This window comes from Centropristis striata, chromosome 14 (assembly GCF_030273125.1).
Source record: "Centropristis striata isolate RG_2023a ecotype Rhode Island chromosome 14, C.striata_1.0, whole genome shotgun sequence".
In the NCBI taxonomy this organism is placed as follows: domain Eukaryota; kingdom Metazoa; phylum Chordata; class Actinopteri; order Perciformes; family Serranidae; genus Centropristis; species Centropristis striata.
Window position 1 is genome coordinate 3568660 of NC_081530.1, and position 18799 is coordinate 3587458.

Consider the following 18799-nt stretch of genomic DNA (forward strand, 5'->3'; position numbering starts at 1 on the left):
ACATGATGCTACTGTACGCACATGCTTACGGAGGTGCCCTGCGTATATGTGACCGTTCAACATACGAACACCCCCCCCCCCCCACCGCCCTCCCCCCTCCCCTCCCTACTTCCCCCACCCACCCACATACACACTCGAGTATGACACGAGACTGCACATATGATCAGCCGCCCTTTGTCTGGGTTTATCGGTCAGCAATGGCCGGCACATTACGCTCCCATTCTTTCTTTTCTCTCTCTGTCACACACACACACATGCAGACACACACACACACACACACATACTCACATGCACACCGGCAGTCATGTGAATGGCAGATGACCCCTCTTCAGACGCATGTGTGTTAACCTCATTCTTTATGGTATGTCTATCACACATTACAGTAGTATCATGACTGCGCCCCCCCCCCCCCCCCCCCCCCCAATCCTCTCAGCCTCCGTGTCCTCAGAACACACCCCCACCCCCACCACAACCCCAACCCCCACCCACTGGGTGATCATCTGCTGTGACCGTGTCCTCCTATCACCGTGAGTCAGGAGTGTTCGACAGCGATGGGTGGGTGGGAAGGTGGGGGTGGAAAGTGAGTGTGTAAGCGGGGGGGGGGGGGGGGCACCCTATTTGACTTCTTTTCTCTTTCCCGATCAGACATGATTGCTGACAGAGAGAACTTTCCCACCCATCGGCGGCGGTGTGAGCCGTGCTACAGCGCCAGACAGAGGGGACCCTTTGTCTCCCACCATCGCACTGGGAGGGACGGCGTATGTACACACACATATACTGTACATTCTGGCATGACTATGAACATACATGCACGCACACTCGCTCACAGCCGCTACACTCACCGCTGCACTATAACTACTGTTGAAACAGAGAATGCAGTGACAATACCTACATCCTGGAGCATACATCGGCAGCTGCACACCTGTGTATGTAAATCTTTTTCAATTCGACACATTCCTATGTGAGAGCAATGTGGAATCACTTCCCTGTGCACATGTGCAGCATGTGTGTCAAAGTGTATGCGTGTGAGAGTATGTGCGTGTCCTCAGACTCACCTGGCAGCACCCCTGGAGCTGGTTGTCGTGGTAATGCAGCCTCAACTGGGGTTGCAGAGCGGTGACACCTGATGTCCCTCCTCCCTCTCACTCTCTCTGCTGTAGTATAGGATCAGTAGCTACACCCTAGCACTGACAGAAGAGGGGGAGACAGAGAGGAGGGGTTCTTATCGAGCCTGGCGGAGCGTACCACCAGCCGCACGCAGACGAGGGGACGCCGGAGGGCAGAGCTGGTAGGGACGACCCTGATAACACTCTGTCGAAGTGCCTCCGAACATCCCTGCTGTCTGCATCCAGATGGTCTCTCCCTGCTCCCACTGCTCTGATTGGACGACGTGCTTCCTCCTTCATCAAAATGTAAAATTCCAAGACAGAGAGAGTAGTGCAGCGTTTGTGTGTGTGTGTGTGTGTGTGTGTGTGTGTGTGTGTGTCTGTGCATGTGAGAAAAAGAGAGAGTGTGTGTATGAGAGAGAAAGACAGACAATGCAAGAGAAAAAAATGTGTGTACCTTCTGTGTGTATTTGAGAAATATTTGTCATGCAGACTAGCATGACTGTATGCATGAATATGAGTGTGTGTGTGTGTGTGTGTGTGTGTGTGTGTTTGCCAGAGTGTTCATGCAAATGTGTGTGTTTGCGCCTTTGTGTCAGGGAGACGATATACAGGATGCCATTGTCTGTGTGGGCGTGTGATAGAGGAAGAGGTAGCCGAGGGAGAGACACAAGACAAAGAGAGCGAGAGATAGGAAGACATGGTGAGAGTGTGTGTGTGTGTGTGTGTGTGTGTGTGTGTGTGTGTGTGTGTGAGAGAGAGAAAGAGAAAAAGAGAGCAGTGTGTACGGCCTGAGAGCTGTCATCATTAGTCTCTCCGCAGTGGCTGGTGTTGTGCTGCGAAGGGGGCTTGTCAGTCAGTTTCTGTCACAACATGTCACACTGAACGGACACACACACACACACACACACACACACACTTTCCCAGAGGAGATCATGTCAAGATGTGGGCCGCTTGCTCTGACAAGCTGATCCAACCTCCCGCAACCTTTCACCCCGCTCCTCTGCAACGGTGTCACACGCAGGATCAATCTGATTCCACCATGTACTCAAAACATTGGACAATAAAGGTGGGAAAGGAGCAAAACAGGCGGAAAAGGCGGTAAAAAAGGGCGAGAGAGTGGCATGAGGCAGATGGCAGCGAGCGCTCACACTCGGCCGAGTCTCCTGAGAACTAACCAGTGAAATACTGCTGACTCACTGCACTCTGGCAGGCCCTAAAACACACACAGATCAACCTCCACATCCAGTATATTCGCTAAAGACTATTACAAACAAACAGAATTGATTACTGATAATATCAATATAGGTGAGGGGGGAAAAAGACCACACAACAAACAGCGTTTTGTTTCCCGTCCAATCGATCCCCTGTAGTTCACTGCAGAGGGGAGTTTTTATCCTCACACATAAAACAGACCATCCCTTTTTCCTGGCTTTTTCTCTGTCTCTCTCCTGCTGCCGATTTAATTACCTTCTATATTTATCGGAGCTCAAGATGCTATTTTTGTTTCAAGACTCTTGTCACTGATATCGGGAGGCTACATTATTCAGAGTGAGAGCACCGGGGGCCGTCAGACACAGAACAAGAGCGCTGTTGTTAACCCCGTGGGGAAGGACGGAGGATATGTCACACTTGCAATATGGCTGATGGTGTATATGTGAATTGTCTGACATCCTGATTTTGTGAAACCGTACGGAAAGACTAGTCGAAGGTGTGGTCTTGTATTTCCCGTGTCTCCGTTTTCCGACTGCTCCATCTCAAATCTCAGCTCAGTGCTTCAGGAAAAGGATATTTCACACAGACACACACGGTTACACACATACACAAACAGGTTACCAGAAAAAGTCGAGGTGCTTGTCTGCATGTGCACAGCGTGCCTGCGCGCACACACAAAGCGCACGCACAGCTGGTATAGATCGGTGTCCTCCATATTTGGTTGTGATTTATGATTGCTCTTCAGTAGAGGCCACAGTCATCTGGGCCATGATGGCCGTATCGATCTGATAAACAGTTTCATTTACTGCCAAAGCCCGCCATTCATACTCACACTCACTCACAAACACACACACACACACACAGCAAAGACACATAGATTCACAGCAGGAATAACCCAGCTTTCTGCTTCATCAATTCCCCACCTCCTCCACGTCTGCTTTTCTGTTTCTCTGCTCTTTCTCTTCTCCTCCCCCCAGGCCACCTCACCCTCTCCTCCGCTCTCGACGCTTTAACCCGTTCTTCTCCTCTTCTGCCCTCATTCTCGTCGTTTCTACCAGCGTTCTCTGCCAGTCACCTGGTTCTCTACCAATATTCTCCCCCAACGTACCCTGGCCTCTTTTGTTTCTCCATTTAGCTCAACATGGCTTCGTGCTAAGGTTAGATTTCAGTTTGCAAACCGTTTCCCAGCATGCATTTGACAGCAACATGCAGGAAGTAGTGGCTGAGTTTACACAATGTAATATCATGTCTGGTTCAAAAAGACGAGTTAAACGGTGGGTTCGATTTTTCAAGTCTTTCTTGAAACGATACTCACATATGTACGCTGAAAGATTTGCTTTATATCTTACTTCCTGTCCGTACTGGCCGAGAAGTGATACATTAAGTCCTAGTTTAGCTAAAACTAACATGAGACAATATCATCCACAAGACAATCCTGTTTAGGATTACAGTCATTTTGTCGGAGTAACAAACCGACATGCAACTGCCAGGAGTATCCCTCTGCTGCTGCACAGCAAGTAAATTATGTTCGTGGGAACACAAAGAAGGAATTATACAAGATGGTGGAAGATAACCACTTGATTTAATAACTCAGCCTGCTGAAGCCTCATATTAGTTTCAGCTAAACTTTGGATTGCATGCTTCCATTGGATAGGGACTGTGGATTCTGTCCCCCTTTTCCTTCAATAATGCGTCAGTGTGCTCCAACCAAAGTACATGTCATATGTCTGGACCGTGAGTCAGGACTGAATTTCTATTGAAAGCTTCTATTGTTAGGCTTGAAATGTTTGTAGTCGTGTTTCATGACGTCATCGCCCTAAAAACAGACATTTTAAAACGTAGTACTGAAAGACAATGCAGATACATAATATGATATATATATTTGGAACATTTACTATAATAGTGTGAGATCTGAAATTTATTTTTTGAGTGCCACATTACAGTGCCAATAAATATGGACTAAAGCAGAATAATTAATTGGATTAAAACATTAAAACATTAGAAATAATTACATTTATCTTTTTTCAAATTGTGACTTTCGGACTGCAGAACGCTCCAGATCAGACGAGTCAGGAAAAGTTCTACACATCCACCACTACAATCTAATCTACAAATAGTATAATAATAATAATATTAATGTAGTCTAATCTTTATCTGCAACTGCAAACTGCGTTTAAACAAAATTCTCAAAAAGTTGGGATGCTCTGTAAAAAGGGATATATTCTTTGTACAGTCATCGAATGAATATATATCAAAAAGGATTATCAAATTGTCAAATTCTGTTTTATTTATCTCTTTTATTCATTTATTATATATTTTATTTTATTCATCATCAGTTTGAAGAAAACCTCTATTCATTTCATTATTAAATTTTCATTGTGATATGTTTGGAAGAGATTGATTGATAAAGTTTTGAGAGGATATACACTTTATCTGTCAACAATAAATCACATTGTCACAATAATTTTATGGAAAGAGGTAAAAAATATTTTATTCCAACTTCATGAGCAACCTTGTAAATATTGAATGATATCTATATGTTCATCTGAAGCTCTATAGCTACCAAGATTTTCAGTGTTGGTCTAGTCCAGGGATTCCCAAAGTGTGGTGCGTGGACCCCTGGGGGTGCGCAAGATGAAAAATGTAATGGCGGTCTGATAATTACACAATTACATTTTTCCCCCACACAATAAAGACATGTAAATAAACATTTCCTTTGCAAAATGTAAAATCAAAAGCTGTAATATTAATTAATAAATAAATGCAGGCTATTTAAAATGCACTTTATCTTAAAATGAAGCGTAGAAGAAGTTATCTTCTTCCATTTTTCCAGCCTGTGTTATGATGACGGGTTGTTTAGCTCCACACTCATTTAAACTTGCTGCAATTTTTGTTCAACGCGGCTCAAAATATTATACCATTTTCCCAACTTATGTGCTTTCTGCCTCTGATCCTCTTCATCCTCATCATCCTCTTTGCTCTTAAAAGTGGAAGCTTGTTCATAACTTTGTTGCATTATATTGAAACTGTGTTCAGGTTAATTCAAATGTGAGAGCTCATTGTTGTGATGGTGATTATTTAATTATATGTGTGTTCTCATTTGAGCATGATTAAACATGCCGCCTTTATTATGGCTATAAAAAAGCTTATTGCATTTTGTTTTTTTTGAAGGTGTGGGGGATTGGGGGTGCGTCAACACGGTTGGGACATAGAAGGGGGTGCGTGGCTAAAAACGTTTGGGAACCGCTGGCAGTGGTGGAATGTAACTAAGTACATTTACTCAAGTACTGTACTCAAGTACTGTACTTAAGTACGATTTTGAGATATTTGTACTTTATTTGAGTATTTCCATTTTAGGTTACTTTATACTTCTACTTCACTACATTTTGAGGCAAATATTGTACTTTTACTCCACTATATTTAGCTGACAGTTTTAGTTACTTTTCAGTTCAAGATTTAACATAAAAACATAATTAATATGAAATGTTTGCTAACATGTTAACATGTTTTAAATTGAACATCATAAGAGTATATTAAGTAGTAAAAATGAGCCCTACCTTGGGAAAATTAAAGCGGTCCGTACATAAATGCATCAGAAATAATAATCCAACAATATATTTTTAGAATATATAAAACAATCCAAGTGGGTCCATTCTGCATAAAACATACTTTTACTTTTGATACTTTTAAGTAGATTTTGATGCTGATACTTCTGTACTTTTACTTCAGTAAGTTTTGAATGCAGGACTTTTACTTGTAGTGGAGTAATTTCACAGTGTTGTATCAGTACTTTTACTTAAGTAAGGGATCTGAATACTTTTTCCACCACTGACCGCTGGTATAGTCAAACCAACTGTATCATTATGTATGCTAACATTTCCTACCTTGTTTTTATCACATCTGCTTCATGTTACTACAATGTAGCAAAAGGTAGCTATGGCAGCTGCCAATAGGGCCAGTATAGAGATAGTCAAGGTCAAGATGGTCTCCCATAATGCCAGTAATCATGACCCCGGTGTTATAACACACCCCTAAAGTGTAGCATGTTGATATGTTTCCACCACGCAGTTTATGGTCGACAGGAAAAAGCGCTGGGCCGTTCCATGTGTTAAATATTACACACTGTCAATCAGTGTCGTCCACTGCAGCAACGATGGACCACAGTCACATCAAAACAGCCTTTATTTCATTACTCCATTATATTCTTTCATTTAATCTTTTAATAACGGTCAGGAATTAATCCGGCATTAGAAAGACTAATGTTTTCCAGAGTTTCGCTTCTGTTTAATTAGTGTGATGGGTCAAACTGTCTTAATTAGCCCTGCTGTTAACTCTAAACTCTAAATTAGTGAGAGAGTTTTAGTGTGTGGTGACAGTCTAAATGTTCATTCAAAGGCTTTCCTACAATGAAAAGAATTACAGTATATTGACTGGACCTCTGTACATACATGCTCTTTTGGAATGAAAATGTCCAAATGTAAAGATATATGGAATAGCAATCGTCAAAATCAGTTGGAGCTCCTTCATATGTGTCTTTGTGTGTGTGTGCAGCATTTGTGAGTAAACAGATAATGTTAGAGGAGGGGAAAAACACACACCAGTGAGTACACAACATATTCATACACACCTACACACACACACACACACACACACACACACACACACACACACACACACACTAGAAGGCTTTCAGTTTCTAAATCAATCCCACATCCGTAGCTAATGCAGTGCTGGGCCCTCTTCAGGAAGCATTAGGCCTATTAGTCAAAGTGCGTACGTATTCCTGTGTGTGTGTGTGTGTGTGTGTGTGTGTGTGTGTGTGTGTGTGTGTGTGTGTGTGTGTGAAGCCGCACACTCAGCAGTAGCCGATCTCAGTGGATCCTGTGGGGTCAGCAGGTGCAAAAGGGAATGAGGGACCATCTTATTGTGTGTGTGTGTGTGTGTGTGTGTGTGTGTGTGTGTGTGTGTGTGTGTGTGTTCCCTCCCCTCGATATCCTCTGGGCTCTTTATCGCTCTAAAATTATCCTCCATTTACTGGAAGACACTGGAGCGACTGAGAGGGAAAGAGAAATATGGACACTCTGGTTTGAATGCCTTCCTGGATCACTTATGGATGCAGAACTAGGAGACAAACAGACTTCTTGCTTCGTCACGTAATCTAATTTAATAAGTGAGGTTAAGTTAAGAAGTCTGAGAGCTGGTGAGACTGATGCCTACCAGAGGAGACGTTTTAGCTTCATAGAACAACACAAAACATCTGGGATGCTCGTGTGACATTAGCACTTAAGCTGGAATTACAGCTGTGTGTTAGGGGGTTACATGACATGAAGCGTGTATCCGTCGTAGGCTACTTCAGATGCTACGACGACTTAAAACACGGACAAGTGTCGATCTTATATTACAGGTGCACCTCAATAAATTGGAATATCATAGAAAAGTTTATTTATGTCAGTAATTCCATTCAAAAAGTGGAAATAACACATTATATAGATCCATTACACACAGGATGAAACATTTCAGGTCTTCATTTATTTGATTTATTCTAATTATAATGATTATGGCTTACATTTAATGAAGACCTAACATTCAGTGTATTACAAAAGACCAATTTCAAAAGTATGCTTAATATGGAAGTGTTGGCCATGTATGTCCATCTATATGCACTCAATGCTTGGTTGGGGCTGTTTGACTTGAACGACTGGAAATGGACTTTTCAATGATATTCTAATGTATTGAGATGCATCTGTATCTGAGGCTAGAAAAAATTAAACATTCCCCGGGAGGTTCATTTGGAAAATTCTGCAAGATCTGCAACCATTCCTTAAATATGTAGAAGAGGAAATTGAGTTGCATGAGAATCAGTAGGACAATTTAATCTGATAATAGTACCTGTCTTATATTATATATATATATATATATATATATATATATATATATATATATAATATCACGCTCTGATTGACCCTAAGAACTAGGACAGTTTCTCCTAAATATGTACATATATTACATACATTTCTTTTTCTTTTTTATCTTATTCCATTTTTTTATTTTATTGTTTCACATTATTGTAGCTTCTTTTCTTTTTTTCTTTGCATTCATTAAAAAAAAAATCTATCTTCCATATATGTTATTAAAATATGTCACCAATAAAGTGGAATATGATATGTACACTGCATTATTTCAGTTTGCTGCATCTATCCCTTTCTTGCTATACTTTTTTTTAATGTATGTATCTCTTTTGTAGCACTACAAAGGCAGATTTTATTTTTGACTAAGAAAACCACAATGAAAACAAATACTGTACAAATATTCTCTATTTTCCTCTACACTGTGTTCTGACTCTGAAATAAAAAAACAGCAGTGTCAGCTTACTTCTTTCCCCACACAGAAATCTGATCAGGAATCAATAATGTAACCGATAAAGAATCAGACCGATTGGCAGAAATAGGTTTCAATAAAATCTTAACAATTCCCATGTGTGTTGTTTAAAGATACACACATAACTTATCATTTAACCCTTTATCAGAACTATATTTGGTAACTTCAGGTAATATTTTGAGAAAAAAAGTTGCAAATTTACTAGATTAAAGTGGCAAATCTACAAGAAAAAAAGTTACAGATTTAAGAGATTTAAAGTGGCAAATCTGCGCGAAAAAAGTCGCAGATTTACGAGAAAAAAGTGGGAAAAAAGCTACTTTTTCTCCCAGATTCACCACTTTAAATCTCATAAATCTGCACATTTTTTTTCTCGTAGATTTGCTACTTTAAACTTTAATCTCGAAAAACTTTTTTCTCAAAATATTATTTTCATACGTTTTTTTTTACACATTCTGGCAGTATGTAATATCGTCCAATATTCTCTAGGGTTGAAATTTGGAATTTGCAAGTATTTCAAAGAGTGTCCTATTAAGGGTTAAAGTGGTGAATCTGGGAGAAAAAAGTAGCTTTTTTCCCACTTTTTTCTCTTTAATCTGTGACTTTTTTCGCGCAGATTTGCCACTTTAAATCTCTTAAATCTGTAACTTTTTTTCCTGTAGATTTGCAACTTTAATCTAGTAAATTTGCAACTTTTTTCTCGAAATATAAGTTACCAAATATAGTTCTTTGCCTGATAAAGGGTTAAGGAAGTTGATGAAAGTCTTTTCAGTAACACGCATCTAACAAAGCAAACATTCTGCTTCTTCACTGTGGTATCCATCACAGTAAATTAAACAGAAGTTACCAGGATGTAACTTCAGTTTTACAAGCATTGTGTCTCTCACCGTCGTTCAATATTGCAAAGATAATGAAAGAACATAAACAATAACTGTGGGGGAAATAATTAAAATACAAACACAGCCTGATCAAACATCTGTCTAGAGTTGCTGTGGTGCTATCAGCAGGTGGAATCCATCACTGAACTATAAATGAAAACCTAGGATGAAGGTGTCGACGGCAGAACTCCCATTAACCCCTTGTGTCAACTATAAATCCAGCTAAGGTCAGAGAACGTAAACCATACCACCATAACGGCCTCAGATCCTGCAGCAGACTCTGCCTGGCCTTGTGTTAAGAGGTCAGTTAAACCAAATTTACACAGAACATAATTTTCTCTCTCTCCTCAAGTGCTATCTAGCTACACAAACACCTTTGCCCAGGTTTTAAATATGTGTGTATCCTCCACAGACCTTGCTGTAAATCGTTTTCTACGGGACTATTTCCTCAGTAGGAAGTAGTTCCGTTTAGAACCTTTCACATAATTGGACATAGTGGGACACTGTAACTGTGGGAAACAAATGCATTGATTATTTGGACTAAATAATTCTCAATTGCCAATACTGAGCATTTTTAAATTGGCTCAACACATTGTCTGTACTAAAATGTGTTTCGACAGAAAATCCAACTTTCTGACAAGGTTATGAATATATTTATATTGGTGTCTGAACCCATAAGTAACACTTTGCATCTGTAAGTGTTTGTTCTTGGTGGAATATGCAGCAGATTTTGCTTTTATTTTTCCTTTAACTTGTAGATTTTTAACAGCATGACACCATCAAAATGCCGCAACATTAGCAGTCCATATTCCAACAAGATCTCCAACCTAAACGGCAGAATTGACTGTGTCAATACCACCCATAACGACCAATATAACGACCCATTGGAGTATTTCGCTGTTCAAGGTACGGAAGTTCTAAAAATAGTGCACACATCATAAAACATGCACATACAGTTCATGGTTGTTAAAAACACAGCAGAATCTCAGAGGTAGGCAACTCAAAATCTTAAGATAAAACCCAAACTATCTGCAACTATCAGAAATCAGATGCTGTCAGTCAAGGTGATCTGCCTCTTATGTAAAATCAACAGAATAATCTGCACGATTGTGGAATCTGTAAATTCATTTTATTAGTAGTCTTTTAGCAGAATGTTTCAGGGTATCATGACAGTCTGAATACTGTTTTAACTTTCTGTACTTTTGCCACAAAACAATGTTTTTGATGAAAAACTTGATATACTGTCTGTCACTAACCTTGTATGACATGCTTTCTTACATATTGCCCTCCATTTCACCCTTTTATCTCCTTCCCTCACATGGCCTTGTGCCTCCTCCTCCTCCTCCTCCTCCTCCTCCTCACACTGTATCTGTCCCTAAGGATTCTCATATCCCGAGGTGGATCAGGTCTCTGCAAATCAATATCATCCGTTCATGTGGGTGCAGCTCATGCATGATCATGTGCACGCTTGTACGCGGAAGTTGCTGCACCTATATGATCACGCTACGTAAAGATCGGTTCAAAATGAGTCGTTATTGCCAAATAAACTGAAGTTGCTTGGAATTCTTCTCAGTGTGCTCATGATGGACGTCGGAGAGGATATCAGGAACGCCCATATAAATAATAGCCTTTACTAATGCCAGCAGTAAGTACTCAGATCAGTCGGACAGGGCCAGTTAATAGACCCGTAGAGATGCTGAGGAGAGAAATGAGGCTAGTGGATGGAGAGAGTCTGTGGAAAAGTGAGAGGGAGGAGAGGAAGGAGGAAACTAGCGGAGAAAGCGAGACAGTGAGACTGGCCATTATAAATCATATCCGCTGTTGGCGCCGGCCACGTATCCTAGCAACCAGACAGATCCTCCGCCTCTCCTCCATCCCCTTTCCATCTTACGCTAACAGCCTGGTCACTCTTATTACCCATACTGCACTGGGCCGTGCCCCAAAAACTCATGACAGAGTGCAGTTTGTGCTTACAGCTAACTGACTAATCTACAGTGGGTCTGTGTTAACCTTGTGCTAATCGGACCTAATATAGCAGCTGACCCCAGGACAGTGCACTGTGGGCAGAAAATGGACATACTGCAGACCAGATCACACACACACACACACACACACACACACACACACACACAGATAAAATATATAACACTGACGCCTTCAAACTTGATGCCTCTCTGTCCTTTTCAAAGTCTTCCTCACTGAGGAAGAGATTTATTTTTAAAGCTGTCAATGCAGATTCTTTGAATATTAATCAATTTAGGATGCTTATTAAACGTTATTTTGTTTTGGAAGGTTATATTGCTAATAGGAATGGTGATGTTGGACGGTATTTGGAAAGGTGGAAAAGATTTACTGAAGGGGAAGGCTGGCATTTAATTTAACTTAACCCTTTTTTTTATTTTTTCTTAGGTTATCAAGTTTACTGATATACTGTGTGTTTTATGTGGTAATTATGTTTGATGTATGTTTGTGTCTTGTTTTAGTTTTGATGTGTTAAGGTTCTTGTTTATTATTGTGGTTTAATTTATTTATTTGGGTTGGTTTTGTGATTTTGTTGTTGTTGTGTTTTTTGTTTTGTTCTTGTTTTTCTCTGTTTGTTCATTGGTGATTTGTGTTGTGTTTTGTCTAAATTAATAAAAAAAAAAAAAAAAAGGCTTCCTCACTGACTGATTCATATAGAGACCAAATCTAACTTTCCCTTCTGTTATGGTGGGAAAATTAAGACAAATTCCAACCCAAAATCACATGTAACAAGCCACAATGTCACTCACATGCCAGAGGAGATCATCCACGTTGACCTGAGCTCTAGCACAAGGATACAAAAACCACGTACGATTAACTTTATTTTATTCCAATTAATTGGTGCCCTGCACTCCCTCACAGGTCTTTTCCAATTTCTCTGGCTAATTGGCCCTTTTGTTCAGGTTCTAGATGGGCGTAGCTTTGCTAGGTGACCAAAGGTCACCAAACTGCATGGACTTATAGAATGATGAAGGTTTTAACTGCCCCACCTTAACAAGTGCATCAAGCAATTGGGAGATTCTGTACATGCACATCAGCTTTTAACCCATAAGAACCCAGACCCAGTAATCCTTAAAGGAAAATTATTGGGGATGTACCACAGACCAAGTGGACCACATAGAACACATTTATGATGTTTTTAATAAAAAAAATAATACCCCTAAATGTCAAAGATCTGTGATGTGACATATACAATACATTGGGCGTTTATTTTTATGATATTTCTTATTTTAAAATTTAAAAAAACTAGACACATTTTCTGCTTACAGAAACACAAATTTGCCTTTTTGTTTGCATCTCCATAACATATATCAAAATTGTGACAGGAAATATGGTCAGAAGAAGTGAAATGCAATACAGGACACACTATTAATTGGTTAGAATTGTTAAATGGGTTTAATCTTAGATTCTAGAAGATTTAAATTGTTTGTTACATGGGTGTCACCATGGGTTCTTATGGGTTAATTACGTCTAATCAGGTATAAGTGAAACCACCTTTGTAGGCAACATCCTACATAATAAATGCATGCACTTCATACTAACAATTCTCATAGTATATGTTTTTTATTCATAAGAAAGCCATAGGACTTTTCACCTGAGACATTTTCACATGTCTGCAACAGCTCTCACCTGGAGTTAAAAAACCACCATGTTAGCGGCGCAAATAACCCAGCAGCTGGTTTCTACGGCTGCTGTATTTATACAGTACACAGTGAACATGGCAGACAGCTATTGTGCACCAGGACGCCAGAACAATCAGGGACAAGTGAAAGGGAGAGGATTTTATCGGATTCTAAAAGATCCTGAAAGACGGCCCAATGTATTACAGCAATAAAACAAGCTTGAAGTGAACAAAAGAAAACTGACCAATGGGGACCTCACAAATCCAGATTTCGTCTATTTATACCCTTTCAGGCTTTTAAAGAACTCTCCAGAGCAGGACCAAGGAAAGTTTATCCAGTAATTGTAGATGTCTGGATACTGCAGGTCTGCAACGTCTTCGTCATCCGATCACCCCGGGGACATCATGGGGTTCAGTGACGTTTAATCGTTTAATTAAAAAAGTTTTACAACTTAGAGTTAAATGTCCTTTGACTTAAAGTGAACAGCTTGAAACTCCAAAAATGGCACTGTAAACAAAACAAGTCGCGTGACATGGAACGTGACATGGAGCTCTATTGGCACATACTTCTTTGTTGCAACTTTATGCCTTGAACTTTGACCCTCTTACTTTAATGCTGCCTTCAAATGGAAATTTAGGCTCCCCATGTGGTGAATACCACCAAATTGACTCTTCTTGTAAACACGGTAAACACATATATCAATGTATCAGTCACAGTCACAGTTATGGGGGCTCAGACGATGTGGCGTATGCACTGCAAAAACAGAAAAGTTGGGTGAACTCAAAATTTAAAGGCAACAAACTTCGATAAAATTTTAAGTTGGACAATTAAACTAAATATTTTAAGTTTTGTTTTTGAGTTTGCTCAACTCTGAATTTCTCTGGCACTGTAACGCCGCTATGAATGTCAGCTAATGTTGTGACCACAATTTTGAGTTAGCATTGATACGCTAATGGATACTCTTGTAGCTGTAACAAGCAGCGCCGCTAGCATCAGTTAGCCGCTAGCATCAGTTAGCCGCTAGCATCAGTTAGCCGCTAACATCAGTTAGCCGCTAACATCAGTTAGCCGCTAGCATCAGTTAGCCGCTAACATCAGTTAGCCGCTACCTTTCGCTAATGACCAAATTTCACAACAAAGAAATAAGAGTTAGCAGAACTATTGTCCCTTGTTGTGAACCCCAACTTAAAGATATAAGTAACAACAACTCACCAACTTGTTTTTGAGCAGACAACTGGCTTCCTTTGTTGTGCTAACTTACATTATTGCCCTAAATGTCAGTAATTTATATTTCCAAGTTAAACCAACTTACATCACTGTTTTAGGCCAAAAAATACAAGTTGGCTTTTTTGCAGTGTGATCTTCTGTAAAGATGCATTTCACAAACTGCATACTATATTTTTCTGGCATACTAAATAGTATGGTAGTATGGGTGTTGGAACGCACCAAGGATTTTGAATTAACAGGATATTATAGAATATTTACAACGACACACATCAAATAAACTGCAACATCGGAATGTCCGTGCCAATCAAACATAAATGAAATGAAAATTTGCACTTTTTTTTCTTTCTAAGATTTTTTTCTGAGCTCTTTAAACACAAAATGCATTTAAATTGTTGCGACTGTTAGCAGCTCCTCCATTCCTTTTGTAGACTACATTGTGTTAAAACAGTGTACTTCAACAGCACACTCAAACACTGAAACGTTTTAGTATGCATCCTGGCTTTTGAGAGAATACTTAATTTTGTCACCTTTCCAGAATGAACACACTCCACTCAAAGACTGCTTAAAACTAGTGTGTAGTATGGAACTGGGACACAGTTTTAATTCATTCCAGTAATCACTTGTAATCCAAGCACAGTTTTTTTCTGACCACCTTCATTTTTACAGAGGGACTTTATCTGGTGACTGTACAAACTCATGCAAGGTTTCAAATGTATTCCAGTTGACAAGATAATGACATAAACATAACTTTAAGATGCATCTTTTAAGATTTCTTTTACTGTTATAATTACTGGATAAGCCCTAATTATTCACTGCATGACACTGTGTGCATTTGTTTTATATTTCCACAGACTGCAACACCTCCACAGGATGTCTGCCCTCACTGCAGTAAAGTGCTTCCTGAGTTGACACTACATACGCCCCTCCAAGGACAATCAGTTAGATTACCCAATCAGACAATTTAGCAACATTTTAATAGCCTTGCCTGTTATGTGAAATTTCCTCCTGATTGTCTCAAAAGACTGAACAGACTCTTTGTTAAGTCAATTTACTGCCAGACCACGGGTTACTGATTCTGAGCCTCTGATAAAACAAGAGGAAGAGGATATAGAGTGTAACTTCCAGCTAGCATGACAAGCGTTTTGTTGTGAGACTCAGTGAGCAGGCCGGCTCCATGCTGCAGCTTTATGCCTTCTCCTCACTAAAAGCTTCACCCAGTTAGTGGTCTCCAGACAGCTACAGTCTTATACTACCGCTGCTCCTCTACGGGCTTCACCACAGCCTCATTGTCTACTGGCTTATGAAATTTTGAGTGCTCAGCAAAGTGAACGGACAGTAACACAGCGAGAGGAAGAGTGTGTGCATCTATGAGAGTGAAGGAAATGAACCACTCAGGAACCACTCAGTCAGCCCATAGTCCGAGAGCCACCAGAAGTGGGTGGTATGAGAGGAAAATTGTGTTTGAGGAATGAAGGACAAAGTAGCCAGAGAGAGAGAGAGAAAGAGAAAGTGTAACTGTGTGTGTGTGTGTGTGTGTGTGTGTGTGTGTGTGTTAATACCACACAAGTACGCCACCTTGTGGACTAGGACTGGTTGGGCTCTCCTCAAATTGTCCTTGACCTGCAAGAGAGAAAAAAAAACACAAATCGTTTGAGAAAAAGTGGTTTTGCAACTCATCACTGTGTTTGAAAAGTGATTTATTTGCACAGTGACTTGCAGTGGCGGTTCTACACAGGGGCCTCCAGGGGCCACTGCCCCTGTGAAGAAGCCCTTGGCCCCTGCTGTGGCCCCTGTGTCAAATTAATAATAAAGTGATGAAAAACGATGAACGACAGAACAATTCTTACCTATTTTTTATTCAAACAATACCTCATTGTTGACAAAGGGAACCCAGAATGTGTGCATTGTTTCATAGTTTAATTGTTCAATTAAAGCTTGTGGAAATATAAAATAAGATCATTATTACTGTCCTGCACTTCCTGTCCTGCACATAAAAAAGGTTATTGTGCACAAAAATGAGAAAATGTCATTGTTGTACAAAAATAATTGTTCTTGTTGGTGAGTCTCATTGTTTCAATGTATTTGTATCTTCCAAATATACTTAAATGAGATGTTTAAATAAGCTAAAATAAAGGTTTTGAATGCTTAAATATCATCTTTGCCGTTTTTTTATTGTGCCCCTCTGATTAAACACTGGCCCCCACAGGAACACTGGTCTAGAACTGCCACTGGTGACTTGCCACTTAATACAAGAAATAAATACAGAATTAAAGTGGTCGAATGTTGCCCTTTTCCTCCAAACACCATGTAAATAAATTATAATCTATGTTGTTTGTAGACAGGTTTAAATTCCAAAAGACGCAAATGGCTCTCTAGTCAGTGAACACTGACTACAGAATAATTTCTTGAAGGGTGCTCCTGACATTTTCAAGGGTAATACCTCTGTAAATCTATGAGATAAACCTCCTTTTAAGATTTAATGAGATTCACAGGAAGAGTAAAAGTTTTAAAAAAAGGGAAAAGTGAGATAGAAAAAAGTGCTATTCCTACAGCTGCAGGATCACACTGTACCACTCAAATCCTTGAGGATAATGAATTAAATTAACTTTTCCTTTAATCTCTTGCCTTATCTGAAATTATAGTACAAAATGTATGCAGATAAGCAACGGTTTAATCTCTATGCCAGCCATTGTGTTTTCCTGTCTATTATTAGCCCAGATATTAGGCTGAGGAAAACCAAAGTCATCTTCTTTGGTTTGTCATTGCACAAGACTCACAAGATGCAAACAGATTTGGTTTTTAGAGCCTCTGGGCAGCGTTAGGAACATCTCTGTTGGTGTTTTTAATTCTGATTCACTTTTCACAGCAGCAGAAGCAAAAGTTTTCACCAGTTGTTGAGTGAAAACTGATTATTACTAATTATTTTTAATTCCATGAAACTAATATTGGAAAAGGTATGCCTTAAGTTGTACAAAAACTAGTCAACTAGGCAAATAAATAAAGTAGCAAATTAAAACGGTAATATTAATTTACCACATTTTATCAATTAATTCATGCCAATATGTATTCATATATATCTAAATGGCACATTGATGGTATATTAACGCACTTATTTAGTCATTTATGTATTTACGTTTTTACCAGCTTTCTTCACCACAAATGTTAGCTTTTAGCTTTAGCTTTTGTAAAATTACTCAAGTGATGTTTTTTTTTTGTTTTGTTTTTTTTGTTTTGTTTTTGTTTTTGTTTTTTCTTCTTCTTCTTCTCTTTCATTTCCTTAATGAAACAATTCATTGAATAAGCAAACAATTAAAAATGAATATCTTATTTACTTATTTATTTATTCTTTTGGCATTGCCTCTTGTAAAAAATGCATAAATGTGGCAGGATGAATAGAATATGTGATGAAGCTGTTAATATTTGTAATTTCATAACCTGCAATAAAGTAATAAAAAAAAAAAAAAGTGATGTTCAAGTGAAACTTTCTAAGAAAATGCCAAACATATTTTTGAAAAATAAGTGATCTTAACAGCATAAACAGCTTATCTAAATTAATATTAACACTATGTTTTATTCTGTCAGCCCCAATTTGTCACTCTGATTGAGAGTTATGTTTTAACTAACAGGTAGGCTCTTGTATCTCTTCTACTTGTGTTTTAAATGTCAAATTGTTCAGATTCCTCATTTTTGTTTTCAGGTTTTTGGGGGTAAATTGTTTTGTATAATTTTTTTATACAACAGTTGATTACCTTTGTAATATGGAGCCGTCGGAAGTCCGCTCTGCAGTGGCGGTTCTACACAGGGGCCTCCAGGGGCCACTGCCCCTGTGAAGAAGCCCTTGGCCCCTTCTGTGGCCCCTGTGTCAAATTAATAATAAAATGATCAATTTATAACGATGAACAACGGAACAATTCTTACCTATTTTCTGTTTAAACAATATCTCATTGTACACAAAATTAACCCAGAATGTGTACATTGTATAATAGTTTAAATGTGCAATAAAAGCTTGTATGTGTTTATATAAAAGATAATTCTCACTGTCCTGCACTTTCAAAATAAAAGCACAAAAATGAGAAATGTCATAGTCTCATTGTTTCAATGTATTTGTATCTTCCAAATATACTTAAATGAGATGTTTAAATAAGCTAAAATAAAGGTTTTGAATGCTTAAATATCACCTTTGCCGTTTTTTAATGTGCCCCTCTGATTAAACACTGGCCCCTGCTTGGCCCCCACAGGAACACTGGTCTAGAACCGCCACTGCTTGTATCTATTGTAGGCCTACTTGTGTTTTAAATGTCAAATTGTTCAAATTCCTCATTTTTGTTTTCAGGTCTTAGGGGGTAAATAGTTT